The following is a 13,237-nucleotide window of genomic DNA, read 5'->3' on the forward strand; positions in this document are numbered from 1 at the left end:
TCAACTACGAAGACGAGTTTACCACTATTTCCACCCCTCCCTCTATACCGCAGCAACACGTATTTTACACCCCTTTCACAACGCGCTTTTCGCGCCCCAACTCTCCCTAGCCGCGTGACTAACGAGCTCCGAGCTAAAACATATCGCAAATGTCAAAAATATGATGACAGGCTTAATATATATCACGCACGTGCGTTCTGTTCCTCACGTACGTACAAAAATAATTAAAAAGGGAATGCAACACGAGGACTTCCCAGGAGGTCACCCATCCTAGTACTACTCTCGCCCAAGCACGCTTAACTTCGGAGTTCTGATGGGATCCGGTGCTTTAGTGCTGGTATGATCGCATCCGACATGTCACCCCCGGCTTCATCCCTTATGCTTCCCACTCCCACGTCCGCTGCAAAGACGGCTATACATTCTTACTACCATTACAACCGTCGCCTACTAATGGATAATGCCCTATACTACTTACTCTCTCGCTCAACTACGAAGACGAGTTTACCACTATTTCCACCCCTCCCTCTATACCGCAGCAACACGTATTTTACACCCCTTTCACAACGCGCTTTTCGCGCCCCAACTCTCCCTAGCCGCGTGACTAACGAGCTCCGAGCTAAAACATATCGCAAATGTCAAAAATATGATGACAGGCTTAATATATATCACGCACGTGCGTTCTGTTCCTCACGTACGTACAAAAATAATTAAAAAGGGAATGCAACACGAGGACTTCCTAGGAGGTCACCCATCCTAGTACTACTCTCGCCCAAGCACGCTTAACTTCGGAGTTCTGATGGGATCCGGTGCTTTAGTGCTGGTATGATCGCATCCGACATGTTACCCCCGGCTTCATCCCTTATGCTTCCCACTCCCACGTCCGCTGCAAAGACGGCTATACATTCTTACTACCATTACAACCGTCGCCTACTAATGGATAATGCCCTATACTACTTACTCTCTCGCTCAACTACGAAGACGAGTTTACCACTATTTCCACCCCTCCCTCTATACCGCAGCAACACGTATTTTACACCCCTTTCACAACGCGCTTTTCGCGCCCCAACTCTCCCTAGCCGCGTGACTAACGAGCTCCGAGCTAAAACATATCGCAAATGTCAAAAATATGATGACAGGCTTAATATATATCACGCACGTGCGTTCTGTTCCTCACGTACGTACAAAAATAATTAAAAAGGGAATGCAACACGAGGACTTCCCAGGAGGTCACCCATCCTAGTACTACTCTCGCCCAAGCACGCTTAACTTCGGAGTTCTGATGGGATCCGGTGCTTTAGTGCTGGTATGATCGCATCCGACATGTCACCCCCGGCTTCATCCCTTATGCTTCCCACTCCCACGTCCGCTGCAAAGACGGCTATACATTCTTACTACCATTACAACCGTCGCCTACTAATGGATAATGCCCTATACTACTTACTCTCTCGCTCAACTACGAAGACGAGTTTACCACTATTTCCACCCCTCCCTCTATACCGCAGCAACACGTATTTTACACCCCTTTCACAACGCGCTTTTCGCGCCCCAACTCTCCCTAGCCGCGTGACTAACGAGCTCCGAGCTAAAACATATCGCAAATGTCAAAAATATGATGACAGGCTTAATATATATCACGCACGTGCGTTCTGTTCCTCACGTACGTACAAAAATAATTAAAAAGGGAATGCAACACGAGGACTTCCCAGGAGGTCACCCATCCTAGTACTACTCTCGCCCAAGCACGCTTAACTTCGGAGTTCTGATGGGATCCGGTGCTTTAGTGCTGGTATGATCGCATCCGACATGTCACCCCCGGCTTCATCCCTTATGCTTCCCACTCCCACGTCCGCTGCAAAGACGGCTATACATTCTTACTACCATTACAACCGTCGCCTACTAATGGATAATGCCCTATACTACTTACTCTCTCGCTCAACTACGAAGACGAGTTTACCACTATTTCCACCCCTCCCTCTATACCGCAGCAACACGTATTTTACACCCCTTTCACAACGCGCTTTTCGCGCCCCAACTCTCCCTAGCCGCGTGACTAACGAGCTCCGAGCTAAAACATATCGCAAATGTCAAAAATATGATGACAGGCTTAATATATATCACGCACGTGCGTTCTGTTCCTCACGTACGTACAAAAATAATTAAAAAGGGAATGCAACACGAGGACTTCCCAGGAGGTCACCCATCCTAGTACTACTCTCGCCCAAGCACGCTTAACTTCGGAGTTCTGATGGGATCCGGTGCTTTAGTGCTGGTATGATCGCATCCGACATGTCACCCCCGGCTTCATCCCTTATGCTTCCCACTCCCACGTCCGCTGCAAAGACGGCTATACATTCTTACTACCATTACAACCGTCGCCTACTAATGGATAATGCCCTGTACTACTTACTCTCTCGCTCAACTACGAAGACGAGTTTACCACTATTTCCACCCCTCCCTCTATACCGCAGCAACACGTATTTTACACCCCTTTCACAACGCGCTTTTCGCGCCCCAACTCTCCCTAGCCGCGTGACTAACGAGCTCCGAGCTAAAACATATCGCAAATGTCAAAAATATGATGACAGGCTTAATATATATCACGCACGTGCGTTCTGTTCCTCACGTACGTACAAAAATAATTAAAAAGGGAATGCAACACGAGGACTTCCCAGGAGGTCACCCATCCTAGTACTACTCTCGCCCAAGCACGCTTAACTTCGGAGTTCTGATGGGATCCGGTGCTTTAGTGCTGGTATGATCGCATCCGACATGTTACCACCGGCTTCATCCCTTATGCTTCCCACTCCCACGTCCGCTGCAAAGACGGCTATACATTCTTACTACCATTACAACCGTCGCCTACTAATGGATAATGCCCTATACTACTTACTCTCTCGCTCAACTACGAAGACGAGTTTACCACTATTTCCACCCCTCCCTCTATACCGCAGCAACACGTATTTTACACCCCTTTCACAACGCGCTTTTCGCGCCCCAACTCTCCCTAGCCGCGTGACTAACGAGCTCCGAGCTAAAACATATCGCAAATGTCAAAAATATGATGACATGCTTAATATATATCACGCACGTGCGTTCTGTTCCTCACGTACGTACAAAAATAATTAAAAAGGGAATGCAACACGAGGACTTCCTAGGAGGTCACCCATCGTAGTACTACTCTCGCCCAAGCACGCTTAACTTCGGAGTTCTGATGGGATCCGGTGCTTTAGTGCTGGTATGATCGCATCCGACATGTTACCCCCGGCTTCATCCCTTATGCTTCCCACTCCCACGTCCGCTGCAAAGACGGCTATACATTCTTACTACCATTACAACCGTCGCCTACTAATGGATAATGCCCTATACTACTTACTCTCTCGCTCAACTACGAAGACGAGTTTACCACTATTTCCACCCCTCCCTCTATACCGCAGCAACACGTATTTTACACCCCTTTCACAACGCGCTTTTCGCGCCCCAACTCTCCCTAGCCGCGTGACTAACGAGCTCCGAGCTAAAACATATCGCAAATGTCAAAAATATGATGACAGGCTTAATATATATCACGCACGTGCGTTCTGTTCCTCACGTACGTACAAAAATAATTAAAAAGGGAATGCAACACGAGGACTTCCCAGGAGGTCACCCATCCTAGTACTACTCTCGCCCAAGCACGCTTAACTTCGGAGTTCTGATGGGATCCGGTGCTTTAGTGCTGGTATGATCGCATCCGACATGTCACCCCCGGCTTCATCCCTTATGCTTCCCACTCCCACGTCCGCTGCAAAGACGGCTATACATTCTTACTACCATTACAACCGTCGCCTACTAATGGATAATGCCCTATACTACTTACTCTCTCGCTCAACTACGAAGACGAGTTTACCACTATTTCCACCCCTCCCTCTATACCGCAGCAACACGTATTTTACACCCCTTTCACAACGCGCTTTTCGCGCCCCAACTCTCCCTAGCCGCGTGACTAACGAGCTCCGAGCTAAAACATATCGCAAATGCCAAAAATATGATGACAGGCTTAATATATATCACGCACGTGCGTTCTGTTCCTCACGTACGTACAAAAATAATTAAAAAGGGAATGCAACACGAGGACTTCCCAGGACTTAACTTCGGAGTTCTGATGGGATCCGGTGCTTTAGTGCTGGTATGATCGCATCCGACATGTCACCCCCGGCTTCATCCCTTATGCTTCCCACTCCCACGTCCGCTGCAAAGACGGCTATACATTCTTACTACCATTACAACCGTCGCCTACTAATGGATAATGCCCTATACTACTTACTCTCTCGCTCAACTACGAAGACGAGTTTACCACTATTTCCACCCCTCCCTCTATACCGCAGCAACACGTATTTTACACCCCTTTCACAACGCGCTTTTCGCGCCCCAACTCTCCCTAGCCGCGTGACTAACGAGCTCCGAGCTAAAACATATCGCAAATGTCAAAAATATGATGACAGGCTTAATATATATCACGCACGTGCGTTCTGTTCCTCACGTACGTACAAAAATAATTGAAAAGGGAATGCAACACGAGGACTTCCCAGGAGGTCACCCATCCTAGTACTACTCTCGCCCAAGCACGCTTAACTTCGGAGTTCTGATGGGATCCGGTGCTTTAGTGCTGGTATGATCGCATCCGACATGTCACCCCCGGCTTCATCCCTTATGCTTCCCACTCCCACGTCCGCTGCAAAGACGGCTATACATTCTTACTACCATTACAACCGTCGCCTACTAATGGATAATGCCCTATACTACTTACTCTCTCGCTCAACTACGAAGACGAGTTTACCACTATTTCCACCCCTCCCTCTATACCGCAGCAACACGTATTTTACACCCCTTTCACAACGCGCTTTTCGCGCCCCAACTCTCCCTAGCCGCGTGACTAACGAGCTCCGAGCTAAAACATATCGCAAATGTCAAAAATATGATGACAGGCTTAATATATATCACGCACGTGCGTTCTGTTCCTCACGTACGTACAAAAATAATTAAAAAGGGAATGCAACACGAGGACTTCCCAGGAGGTCACCCATCCTAGTACTACTCTCGCCCAAGCACGCTTAACTTCGGAGTTCTGATGGGATCCGGTGCTTTAGTGCTGGTATGATCGCATCCGACATGTCACCCCCGGCTTCATCCCTTATGCTTCCCACTCCCACGTCCGCTGCAAAGACGGCTATACATTCTTACTACCATTACAACCGTCGCCTACTAATGGATAATGCCCTATACTACTTACTCTCTCGCTCAACTACGAAGACGAGTTTACCACTATTTCCACCCCTCCCTCTATACCGCAGCAACACGTATTTTACACCCCTTTCACAACGCGCTTTTCGCGCCCCAACTCTCCCTAGCCGCGTGACTAACGAGCTCCGAGCTAAAACATATCGCAAATGTCAAAAATATGATGACAGGCTTAATATATATCACGCACGTGCGTTCTGTTCCTCACGTACGTACAAAAATAATTAAAAAGGGAATGCAACACGAGGACTTCCCAGGAGGTCACCCATCCTAGTACTACTCTCGCCCAAGCACGCTTAACTTCGGAGTTCTGATGGGATCCGGTGCTTTAGTGCTGGTATGATCGCATCCGACATGTCACCACCGGCTTCATCCCTTATGCTTCCCACTCCCACGTCCGCTGCAAAGACGGCTATACATTCTTACTACCATTACAACCGTCGCCTACTAATGGATAATGCCCTATACTACTTACTCTCTCGCTCAACTACGAAGACGAGTTTACCACTATTTCCACCCCTCCCTCTATACCGCAGCAACACGTATTTTACACCCTTTCACAACGCGCTTTTCGCGCCCCAACTCTCCCTAGCCGCGTGACTAACGAGCTCCGAGCTAAAACATATCGCAAATGTCAAAAATATGATGACAGGCTTAATATATATCACGCACGTGCGTTCTGTTCCTCACGTACGTACAAAAATAATTGAAAAGGGAATGCAACACGAGGACTTCCTAGGAGGTCACCCATCCTAGTACTACTCTCGCCCAAGCACGCTTAACTTCGGAGTTCTGATGGGATCCGGTGCTTTAGTGCTGGTATGATCGCATCCGACATGTCACCCCCGGCTTCATCCCTTATGCTTCCCACTCCCACGTCCGCTGCAAAGACGGCTATACATTCTTACTACCATTACAACCGTCGCCTACTAATGGATAATGCCCTATACTACTTACTCTCTCGCTCAACTACGAAGACGAGTTTACCACTATTTCCACCCCTCCCTCTATACCGCAGCAACACGTATTTTACACCCCTTTCACAACGCGCTTTTCGCGCCCCAACTCTCCCTAGCCGCGTGACTAACGAGCTCCGAGCTAAAACATATCGCAAATGTCAAAAATATGATGACAGGCTTAATATATATCACGCACGTGCGTTCTGTTCCTCACGTACGTACAAAAATAATTAAAAAGGGAATGCAACACGAGGACTTCCCAGGAGGTCACCCATCCTAGTACTACTCTCGCCCAAGCACGCTTAACTTCGGAGTTCTGATGGGATCCGGTGCTTTAGTGCTGGTATGATCGCATCCGACATGTTACCACCGGCTTCATCCCTTATGCTTCCCACTCCCACGTCCGCTGCAAAGACGGCTATACATTCTTACTACCATTACAACCGTCGCCTACTAATGGATAATGCCCTATACTACTTACTCTCTCGCTCAACTACGAAGACGAGTTTACCACTATTTCCACCCCTCCCTCTATACCGCAGCAACACGTATTTTACACCCCTTTCACAACGCGCTTTTCGCGCCCCAACTCTCCCTAGCCGCGTGACTAACGAGCTCCGAGCTAAAACATATCGCAAATGTCAAAAATATGATGACAGGCTTAATATATATCACGCACGTGCGTTCTGTTCCTCACGTACGTACAAAAATAATTAAAAAGGGAATGCAACACGAGGACTTCCTAGGAGGTCACCCATCCTAGTACTACTCTCGCCCAAGCACGCTTAACTTCGGAGTTCTGATGGGATCCGGTGCTTTAGTGCTGGTATGATCGCATCCGACATGTTACCCCCGGCTTCATCCCTTATGCTTCCCACTCCCACGTCCGCTGCAAAGACGGCTATACATTCTTACTACCATTACAACCGTCGCCTACTAATGGATAATGCCCTATACTACTTACTCTCTCGCTCAACTACGAAGACGAGTTTACCACTATTTCCACCCCTCCCTCTATACCGCAGCAACACGTATTTTACACCCATTTCACAACGCGCTTTTCGCGCCCCAACTCTCCCTAGCCGCGTGACTAACGAGCTCCGAGCTAAAACATATCGCAAATGTCAAAAATATGATGACAGGCTTAATATATATCACGCACGTGCGTTCTGTTCCTCACGTACGTACAAAAATAATTAAAAAGGGAATGCAACACGAGGACTTCCCAGGAGGTCACCCATCCTAGTACTACTCTCGCCCAAGCACGCTTAACTTCGGAGTTCTGATGGGATCCGGTGCTTTAGTGCTGGTATGATCGCATCCGACATGTCACCCCCGGCTTCATCCCTTATGCTTCCCACTCCCACGTCCGCTGCAAATACGGCTATACATTCTTACTACCATTACAACCGTCGCCTACTAATGGATAATGCCCTATACTACTTACTCTCTCGCTCAACTACGAAGACGAGTTTACCACTATTTCCACCCCTCCCTCTATACCGCAGCAACACGTATTTTACACCCCTTTCACAACGCGCTTTTCGCGCCCCAACTCTCCCTAGCCGCGTGACTAACGAGCTCCGAGCTAAAACATATCGCAAATGTCAAAAATATGATGACAGGCTTAATATATATCACGCACGTGCGTTCTGTTCCTCACGTACGTACAAAAATAATTAAAAAGGAAATGCAACACGAGGACTTCCTAGGAGGTCACCCATCCTAGTACTACTCTCGCCCAAGCACGCTTAACTTCGGAGTTCTGATGGGATCCGGTGCTTTAGTGCTGGTATGATCGCATCCGACATGTTACCCCCGGCTTCATCCCTTATGCTTCCCACTCCCACGTCCGCTGCAAAGACGGCTATACATTCTTACTACCATTACAACCGTCGCCTACTAATGGATAATGCCCTATACTACTTACTCTCTCGCTCAACTACGAAGACGAGTTTACCACTATTTCCACCCCTCCCTCTATACCGCAGCAACACGTATTTTACACCCCTTTCACAACGCGCTTTTCGCGCCCCAACTCTCCCTAGCCGCGTGACTAACGAGCTCCGAGCTAAAACATATCGCAAATGTCAAAAATATGATGACAGGCTTAATATATATCACGCACGTGCGTTCTGTTCCTCACGTACGTACAAAAATAATTAAAAAGGGAATGCAACACGAGGACTTCCCAGGAGGTCACCCATCCTAGTACTACTCTCGCCCAAGCACGCTTAACTTCGGAGTTCTGATGGGATCCGGTGCTTTAGTGCTGGTATGATCGCATCCGACATGTCACCCCCGGCTTCATCCCTTATGCCTCCCACTCCCACGTCCGCTGCAAAGACGGCTATACATTCTTACTACCATTACAACCGTCGCCTACTAATGGATAATGCCCTATACTACTTACTCTCTCGCTCAACTACGAAGACGAGTTTACCACTATTTCCACCCCTCCCTCTATACCGCAGCAACACGTATTTTACACCCCTTTCACAACGCGCTTTTCGCGCCCCAACTCTCCCTAGCCGCGTGACTAACGAGCTCCGAGCTAAAACATATCGCAAATGTCAAAAATATGATGACAGGCTTAATATATATCACGCACGTGCGTTCTGTTCCTCACGTACGTACAAAAATAATTAAAAAGGGAATGCAACACGAGGACTTCCCAGGAGGTCACCCATCCTAGTACTACTCTCGCCCAAGCACGCTTAACTTCGGAGTTCTGATGGGATCCGGTGCTTTAGTGCTGGTATGATCGCATCCGACATGTCACCCCCGGCTTCATCCCTTATGCTTCCCACTCCCACGTCCGCTGCAAAGACGGCTATACATTCTTACTACCATTACAACCGTCGCCTACTAATGGATAATGCCCTATACTACTTACTCTCTCGCTCAACTACGAAGACGAGTTTACCACTATTTCCACCCCTCCCTCTATACCGCAGCAACACGTATTTTACACCCCTTTCACAACGCGCTTTTCGCGCCCCAACTCTCCCTAGCCGCGTGACTAACGAGCTCCGAGCTAAAACATATCGCAAATGTCAAAAATATGATGACAGGCTTAATATATATCACGCACGTGCGTTCTGTTCCTCACGTACGTACAAAAATAATTAAAAAGGGAATGCAACACGAGGACTTCCTAGGAGGTCACCCATCCTAGTACTACTCTCGCCCAAGCACGCTTAACTTCGGAGTTCTGATGGGATCCGGTGCTTTAGTGCTGGTATGATCGCATCCGACATGTTACCCCCGGCTTCATCCCTTATGCTTCCCACTCCCACGTCCGCTGCAAAGACGGCTATACATTCTTACTACCATTACAACCGTCGCCTACTAATGGATAATGCCCTATACTACTTACTCTCTCGCTCAACTACGAAGACGAGTTTACCACTATTTCCACCCCTCCCTCTATACCGCAGCAACACGTATTTTACACCCCTTTCACAACGCGCTTTTCGCGCCCCAACTCTCCCTAGCCGCGTGACTAACGAGCTCCGAGCTAAAACATATCGCAAATGTCAAAAATATGATGACAGGCTTAATATATATCACGCACGTGCGTTCTGTTCCTCACGTACGTACAAAAATAATTAAAAAGGGAATGCAACACGAGGACTTCCCAGGAGGTCACCCATCCTAGTACTACTCTCGCCCAAGCACGCTTAACTTCGGAGTTCTGATGGGATCCGGTGCTTTAGTGCTGGTATGATCGCATCCGACATGTCACCCCCGGCTTCATCCCTTATGCTTCCCACTCCCACGTCCGCTGCAAAGACGGCTATACATTCTTACTACCATTACAACCGTCGCCTACTAATGGATAATGCCCTATACTACTTACTCTCTCGCTCAACTACGAAGACGAGTTTACCACTATTTCCACCCCTCCCTCTATACCGCAGCAACACGTATTTTACACCCCTTTCACAACGCGCTTTTCGCGCCCCAACTCTCCCTAGCCGCGTGACTAACGAGCTCCGAGCTAAAACATATCGCAAATGTCAAAAATATGATGACAGGCTTAATATATATCACGCACGTGCGTTCTGTTCCTCACGTACGTACAAAAATAATTAAAAAGGGAATGCAACACGAGGACTTCCTAGGAGGTCACCCATCCTAGTACTACTCTCGCCCAAGCACGCTTAACTTCGGAGTTCTGATGGGATCCGGTGCTTTAGTGCTGGTATGATCGCATCCGACATGTTACCCCCGGCTTCATCCCTTATGCTTCCCACTCCCACGTCCGCTGCAAAGACGGCTATACATTCTTACTACCATTACAACCGTCGCCTACTAATGGATAATGCCCTATACTACTTACTCTCTCGCTCAACTACGAAGACGAGTTTACCACTATTTCCACCCCTCCCTCTATACCGCAGCAACACGTATTTTACACCCATTTCACAACGCGCTTTTCGCGCCCCAACTCTCCCTAGCCGCGTGACTAACGAGCTCCGAGCTAAAACATATCGCAAATGTCAAAAATATGATGACAGGCTTAATATATATCACGCACGTGCGTTCTGTTCCGCACGTACGTACAAAAATAATTAAAAAGGGAATGCAACACGAGGACTTCCCAGGAGGTCACCCATCCTAGTACTACTCTCGCCCAAGCACGCTTAACTTCGGAGTTCTGATGGGATCCGGTGCTTTAGTGCTGGTATGATCGCATCCGACATGTCACCCCCGGCTTCATCCCTTATGCTTCCCACTCCCACGTCCGCTGCAAAGACGGCTATACATTCTTACTACCATTACAACCGTCGCCTACTAATGGATAATGCCCTATACTACTTACTCTCTCGCTCAACTACGAAGACGAGTTTACCACTATTTCCACCCCTCCCTCTATACCGCAGCAACACGTATTTTACACCCCTTTCACAACGCGCTTTTCGCGCCCCAACTCTCCCTAGCCGCGTGACTAACGAGCTCCGAGCTAAAACATATCGCAAATGTCAAAAATATGATGACAGGCTTAATATATATCACGCACGTGCGTTCTGTTCCTCACGTACGTACAAAAATAATTAAAAAGGGAATGCAACACGAGGACTTCCCAGGAGGTCACCCATCCTAGTACTACTCTCGCCCAAGCACGCTTAACTTCGGAGTTCTGATGGGATCCGGTGCTTTAGTGCTGGTATGATCGCATCCGACATGTCACCCCCGGCTTCATCCCTTATGCTTACCACTCCCACGTCCGCTGCAAAGACGGCTATACATTCTTACTACCATTACAACCGTCGCCTACAAATGGATAATGCCCTATACTACTTACTCTCTCGCTCAACTGCGAAGACGAGTTTACCACTATTTCCACCCCTCCCTCTATACCGCAGCAACACGTATTTTACACCCCTTTCACAACGCGCTTTTCGCGCCACCCAACTCTCCCTAGCCGCGTGACTAACGAGCTCCGAGCTAAAACATATCGCAAATGTCAAAAATATGATGACAGGCTTAATATATATCACGCACGTGCGTTCTGTTCCTCACGTACGTACAAAAATAATTAAAAAGGGAATGCAACACGAGGACTTCCCAGGAGGTCACCCATCCTAGTACTACTCTCGCCCAAGCACGCTTAACTTCGGAGTTCTGATGGGATCCGGTGCTTTAGTGCTGGTATGATCGCATCCGACATGTCACCCCCGGCTTCATCCCTTATGCTTCCCACTCCCACGTCCGCTGCAAAGACGGCTATACATTCTTACTACCATTACAACCGTCGCCTACTAATGGATAATGCCCTATACTACTTACTCTCTCGCTCAACTGCGAAGACGAGTTTACCACTATTTCCACCCCTCCCTCTATACCGCAGCAACACGTATTTTACACCCCTTTCACAACGCGCTTTTCGCGCCCCAACTCTCCCTAGCCGCGTGACTAACGAGCTCCGAGCTAAAACATATCGCAAATGTCAAAAATATGATGACAGGCTTAATATATATCACGCACGTGCGTTCTGTTCCTCACGTACGTACAAAAATAATTAAAAAGGGAATGCAACACGAGGACTTCCCAGGAGGTCACCCATCCTAGTACTACTCTCGCCCAAGCACGCTTAACTTCGGAGTTCTGATGGGATCCGGTGCTTTAGTGCTGGTATGATCGCATCCGACATGTTACCCCCGGCTTCATCCCTTATGCTTCCCACTCCCACGTCCGCTGCAAAGACGGCTATACATTCTTACTACCATTACAACCGTCGCCTACTAATGGATAATGCCCTATACTACTTACTCTCTCGCTCAACTACGAAGACGAGTTTACCACTATTTCCACCCCTCCCTCTATACCGCAGCAACACGTATTTTACACCCATTTCACAACGCGCTTTTCGCGCCCCAACTCTCCCTAGCCGCGTGACTAACGAGCTCCGAGCTAAAACATATCGCAAATGTCAAAAATATGATGACAGGCTTAATATATATCACGCACGTGCGTTCTGTTCCTCACGTACGTACAAAAATAATTAAAAAGGGAATGCAACACGAGGACTTCCCAGGAGGTCACCCATCCTAGTACTACTCTCGCCCAAGCACGCTTAACTTCGGAGTTCTGATGGGATCCGGTGCTTTAGTGCTGGTATGATCGCATCCGACATGTCACCCCCGGCTTCATCCCTTATGCTTCCCACTCCCACGTCCGCTGCAAAGACGGCTATACATTCTTACTACCATTACAACCGTCGCCTACTAATGGATAATGCCCTATACTACTTACTCTCTCGCTCAACTACGAAGACGAGTTTACCACTATTTCCACCCCTCCCTCTATACCGCAGCAACACGTATTTTACACCCCTTTCACAACGCGCTTTTCGCGCCCCAACTCTCCCTAGCCGCGTGACTAACGAGCTCCGAGCTAAAACATATCGCAAATGTCAAAAATATGATGACAGGCTTAATATATATCACGCACGTGCGTTCTGTTCCTCACATACGTACAAAAATAATTAAAAA

General features: G+C 48.2%; 26 non-coding genes across 26 annotated transcripts; all 26 read right to left on the reverse strand.

The window, feature by feature from the left end:
* Positions 1–232: 232 nt before the first annotated feature.
* On the reverse strand, positions 233–351 carry LOC147969835 (5S ribosomal RNA). The gene has a single exon (XR_015605288.1). It is a non-coding gene; the product is annotated as a 5S ribosomal RNA (ribosomal RNA).
* A 364-nt stretch (positions 352–715) lies between these two features.
* Positions 716–834, reverse strand: LOC147969836 (5S ribosomal RNA). The gene has a single exon (XR_015606032.1). It is a non-coding gene; the product is annotated as a 5S ribosomal RNA (ribosomal RNA).
* Positions 835–1,198: 364 nt separating this feature from the next.
* LOC147969837 (5S ribosomal RNA) lies at positions 1,199–1,317 on the reverse strand. Its single transcript, XR_015605289.1, has one exon. It is a non-coding gene; the product is annotated as a 5S ribosomal RNA (ribosomal RNA).
* Positions 1,318–1,681: 364 nt separating this feature from the next.
* On the reverse strand, positions 1,682–1,800 carry LOC147969838 (5S ribosomal RNA). Its single transcript, XR_015605290.1, has one exon. It is a non-coding gene; the product is annotated as a 5S ribosomal RNA (ribosomal RNA).
* A 364-nt stretch (positions 1,801–2,164) lies between these two features.
* On the reverse strand, positions 2,165–2,283 carry LOC147969839 (5S ribosomal RNA). Its single transcript, XR_015605291.1, has one exon. It is a non-coding gene; the product is annotated as a 5S ribosomal RNA (ribosomal RNA).
* A 364-nt stretch (positions 2,284–2,647) lies between these two features.
* LOC147969840 (5S ribosomal RNA) lies at positions 2,648–2,766 on the reverse strand. Its single transcript, XR_015605292.1, has one exon. It is a non-coding gene; the product is annotated as a 5S ribosomal RNA (ribosomal RNA).
* A 364-nt stretch (positions 2,767–3,130) lies between these two features.
* LOC147969841 (5S ribosomal RNA) lies at positions 3,131–3,249 on the reverse strand. The gene has a single exon (XR_015606168.1). It is a non-coding gene; the product is annotated as a 5S ribosomal RNA (ribosomal RNA).
* Positions 3,250–3,613: 364 nt separating this feature from the next.
* On the reverse strand, positions 3,614–3,732 carry LOC147969842 (5S ribosomal RNA). Its single transcript, XR_015605293.1, has one exon. It is a non-coding gene; the product is annotated as a 5S ribosomal RNA (ribosomal RNA).
* An 811-nt stretch (positions 3,733–4,543) lies between these two features.
* LOC147969843 (5S ribosomal RNA) lies at positions 4,544–4,662 on the reverse strand. The gene has a single exon (XR_015605294.1). It is a non-coding gene; the product is annotated as a 5S ribosomal RNA (ribosomal RNA).
* Positions 4,663–5,026: 364 nt separating this feature from the next.
* Positions 5,027–5,145, reverse strand: LOC147969844 (5S ribosomal RNA). Its single transcript, XR_015605295.1, has one exon. It is a non-coding gene; the product is annotated as a 5S ribosomal RNA (ribosomal RNA).
* Positions 5,146–5,509: 364 nt separating this feature from the next.
* LOC147969845 (5S ribosomal RNA) lies at positions 5,510–5,628 on the reverse strand. The gene has a single exon (XR_015605296.1). It is a non-coding gene; the product is annotated as a 5S ribosomal RNA (ribosomal RNA).
* A 363-nt stretch (positions 5,629–5,991) lies between these two features.
* Positions 5,992–6,110, reverse strand: LOC147969846 (5S ribosomal RNA). The gene has a single exon (XR_015606033.1). It is a non-coding gene; the product is annotated as a 5S ribosomal RNA (ribosomal RNA).
* A 364-nt stretch (positions 6,111–6,474) lies between these two features.
* LOC147969847 (5S ribosomal RNA) lies at positions 6,475–6,593 on the reverse strand. The gene has a single exon (XR_015605297.1). It is a non-coding gene; the product is annotated as a 5S ribosomal RNA (ribosomal RNA).
* A 364-nt stretch (positions 6,594–6,957) lies between these two features.
* Positions 6,958–7,076, reverse strand: LOC147969848 (5S ribosomal RNA). Its single transcript, XR_015606034.1, has one exon. It is a non-coding gene; the product is annotated as a 5S ribosomal RNA (ribosomal RNA).
* Positions 7,077–7,440: 364 nt separating this feature from the next.
* LOC147969849 (5S ribosomal RNA) lies at positions 7,441–7,559 on the reverse strand. Its single transcript, XR_015605298.1, has one exon. It is a non-coding gene; the product is annotated as a 5S ribosomal RNA (ribosomal RNA).
* A 364-nt stretch (positions 7,560–7,923) lies between these two features.
* LOC147969850 (5S ribosomal RNA) lies at positions 7,924–8,042 on the reverse strand. The gene has a single exon (XR_015606411.1). It is a non-coding gene; the product is annotated as a 5S ribosomal RNA (ribosomal RNA).
* A 364-nt stretch (positions 8,043–8,406) lies between these two features.
* Positions 8,407–8,525, reverse strand: LOC147969851 (5S ribosomal RNA). The gene has a single exon (XR_015605300.1). It is a non-coding gene; the product is annotated as a 5S ribosomal RNA (ribosomal RNA).
* Positions 8,526–8,889: 364 nt separating this feature from the next.
* Positions 8,890–9,008, reverse strand: LOC147969852 (5S ribosomal RNA). Its single transcript, XR_015605301.1, has one exon. It is a non-coding gene; the product is annotated as a 5S ribosomal RNA (ribosomal RNA).
* Positions 9,009–9,372: 364 nt separating this feature from the next.
* On the reverse strand, positions 9,373–9,491 carry LOC147969853 (5S ribosomal RNA). The gene has a single exon (XR_015606035.1). It is a non-coding gene; the product is annotated as a 5S ribosomal RNA (ribosomal RNA).
* Positions 9,492–9,855: 364 nt separating this feature from the next.
* Positions 9,856–9,974, reverse strand: LOC147969854 (5S ribosomal RNA). Its single transcript, XR_015605302.1, has one exon. It is a non-coding gene; the product is annotated as a 5S ribosomal RNA (ribosomal RNA).
* Positions 9,975–10,338: 364 nt separating this feature from the next.
* Positions 10,339–10,457, reverse strand: LOC147969855 (5S ribosomal RNA). Its single transcript, XR_015606036.1, has one exon. It is a non-coding gene; the product is annotated as a 5S ribosomal RNA (ribosomal RNA).
* A 364-nt stretch (positions 10,458–10,821) lies between these two features.
* LOC147969856 (5S ribosomal RNA) lies at positions 10,822–10,940 on the reverse strand. Its single transcript, XR_015605303.1, has one exon. It is a non-coding gene; the product is annotated as a 5S ribosomal RNA (ribosomal RNA).
* A 364-nt stretch (positions 10,941–11,304) lies between these two features.
* Positions 11,305–11,423, reverse strand: LOC147969857 (5S ribosomal RNA). The gene has a single exon (XR_015605304.1). It is a non-coding gene; the product is annotated as a 5S ribosomal RNA (ribosomal RNA).
* Positions 11,424–11,789: 366 nt separating this feature from the next.
* Positions 11,790–11,908, reverse strand: LOC147969858 (5S ribosomal RNA). Its single transcript, XR_015605305.1, has one exon. It is a non-coding gene; the product is annotated as a 5S ribosomal RNA (ribosomal RNA).
* A 364-nt stretch (positions 11,909–12,272) lies between these two features.
* On the reverse strand, positions 12,273–12,391 carry LOC147969859 (5S ribosomal RNA). Its single transcript, XR_015605306.1, has one exon. It is a non-coding gene; the product is annotated as a 5S ribosomal RNA (ribosomal RNA).
* Positions 12,392–12,755: 364 nt separating this feature from the next.
* LOC147969860 (5S ribosomal RNA) lies at positions 12,756–12,874 on the reverse strand. The gene has a single exon (XR_015605307.1). It is a non-coding gene; the product is annotated as a 5S ribosomal RNA (ribosomal RNA).
* Positions 12,875–13,237: the final 363 nt, after the last annotated feature.

Source organism: Triticum urartu, chromosome 5A (assembly GCF_056163025.1).
Source record: "Triticum urartu cultivar PI428250 chromosome 5A, HENAU_Tu73, whole genome shotgun sequence".
Lineage (NCBI taxonomy): Eukaryota > Viridiplantae > Streptophyta > Magnoliopsida > Poales > Poaceae > Triticum > Triticum urartu.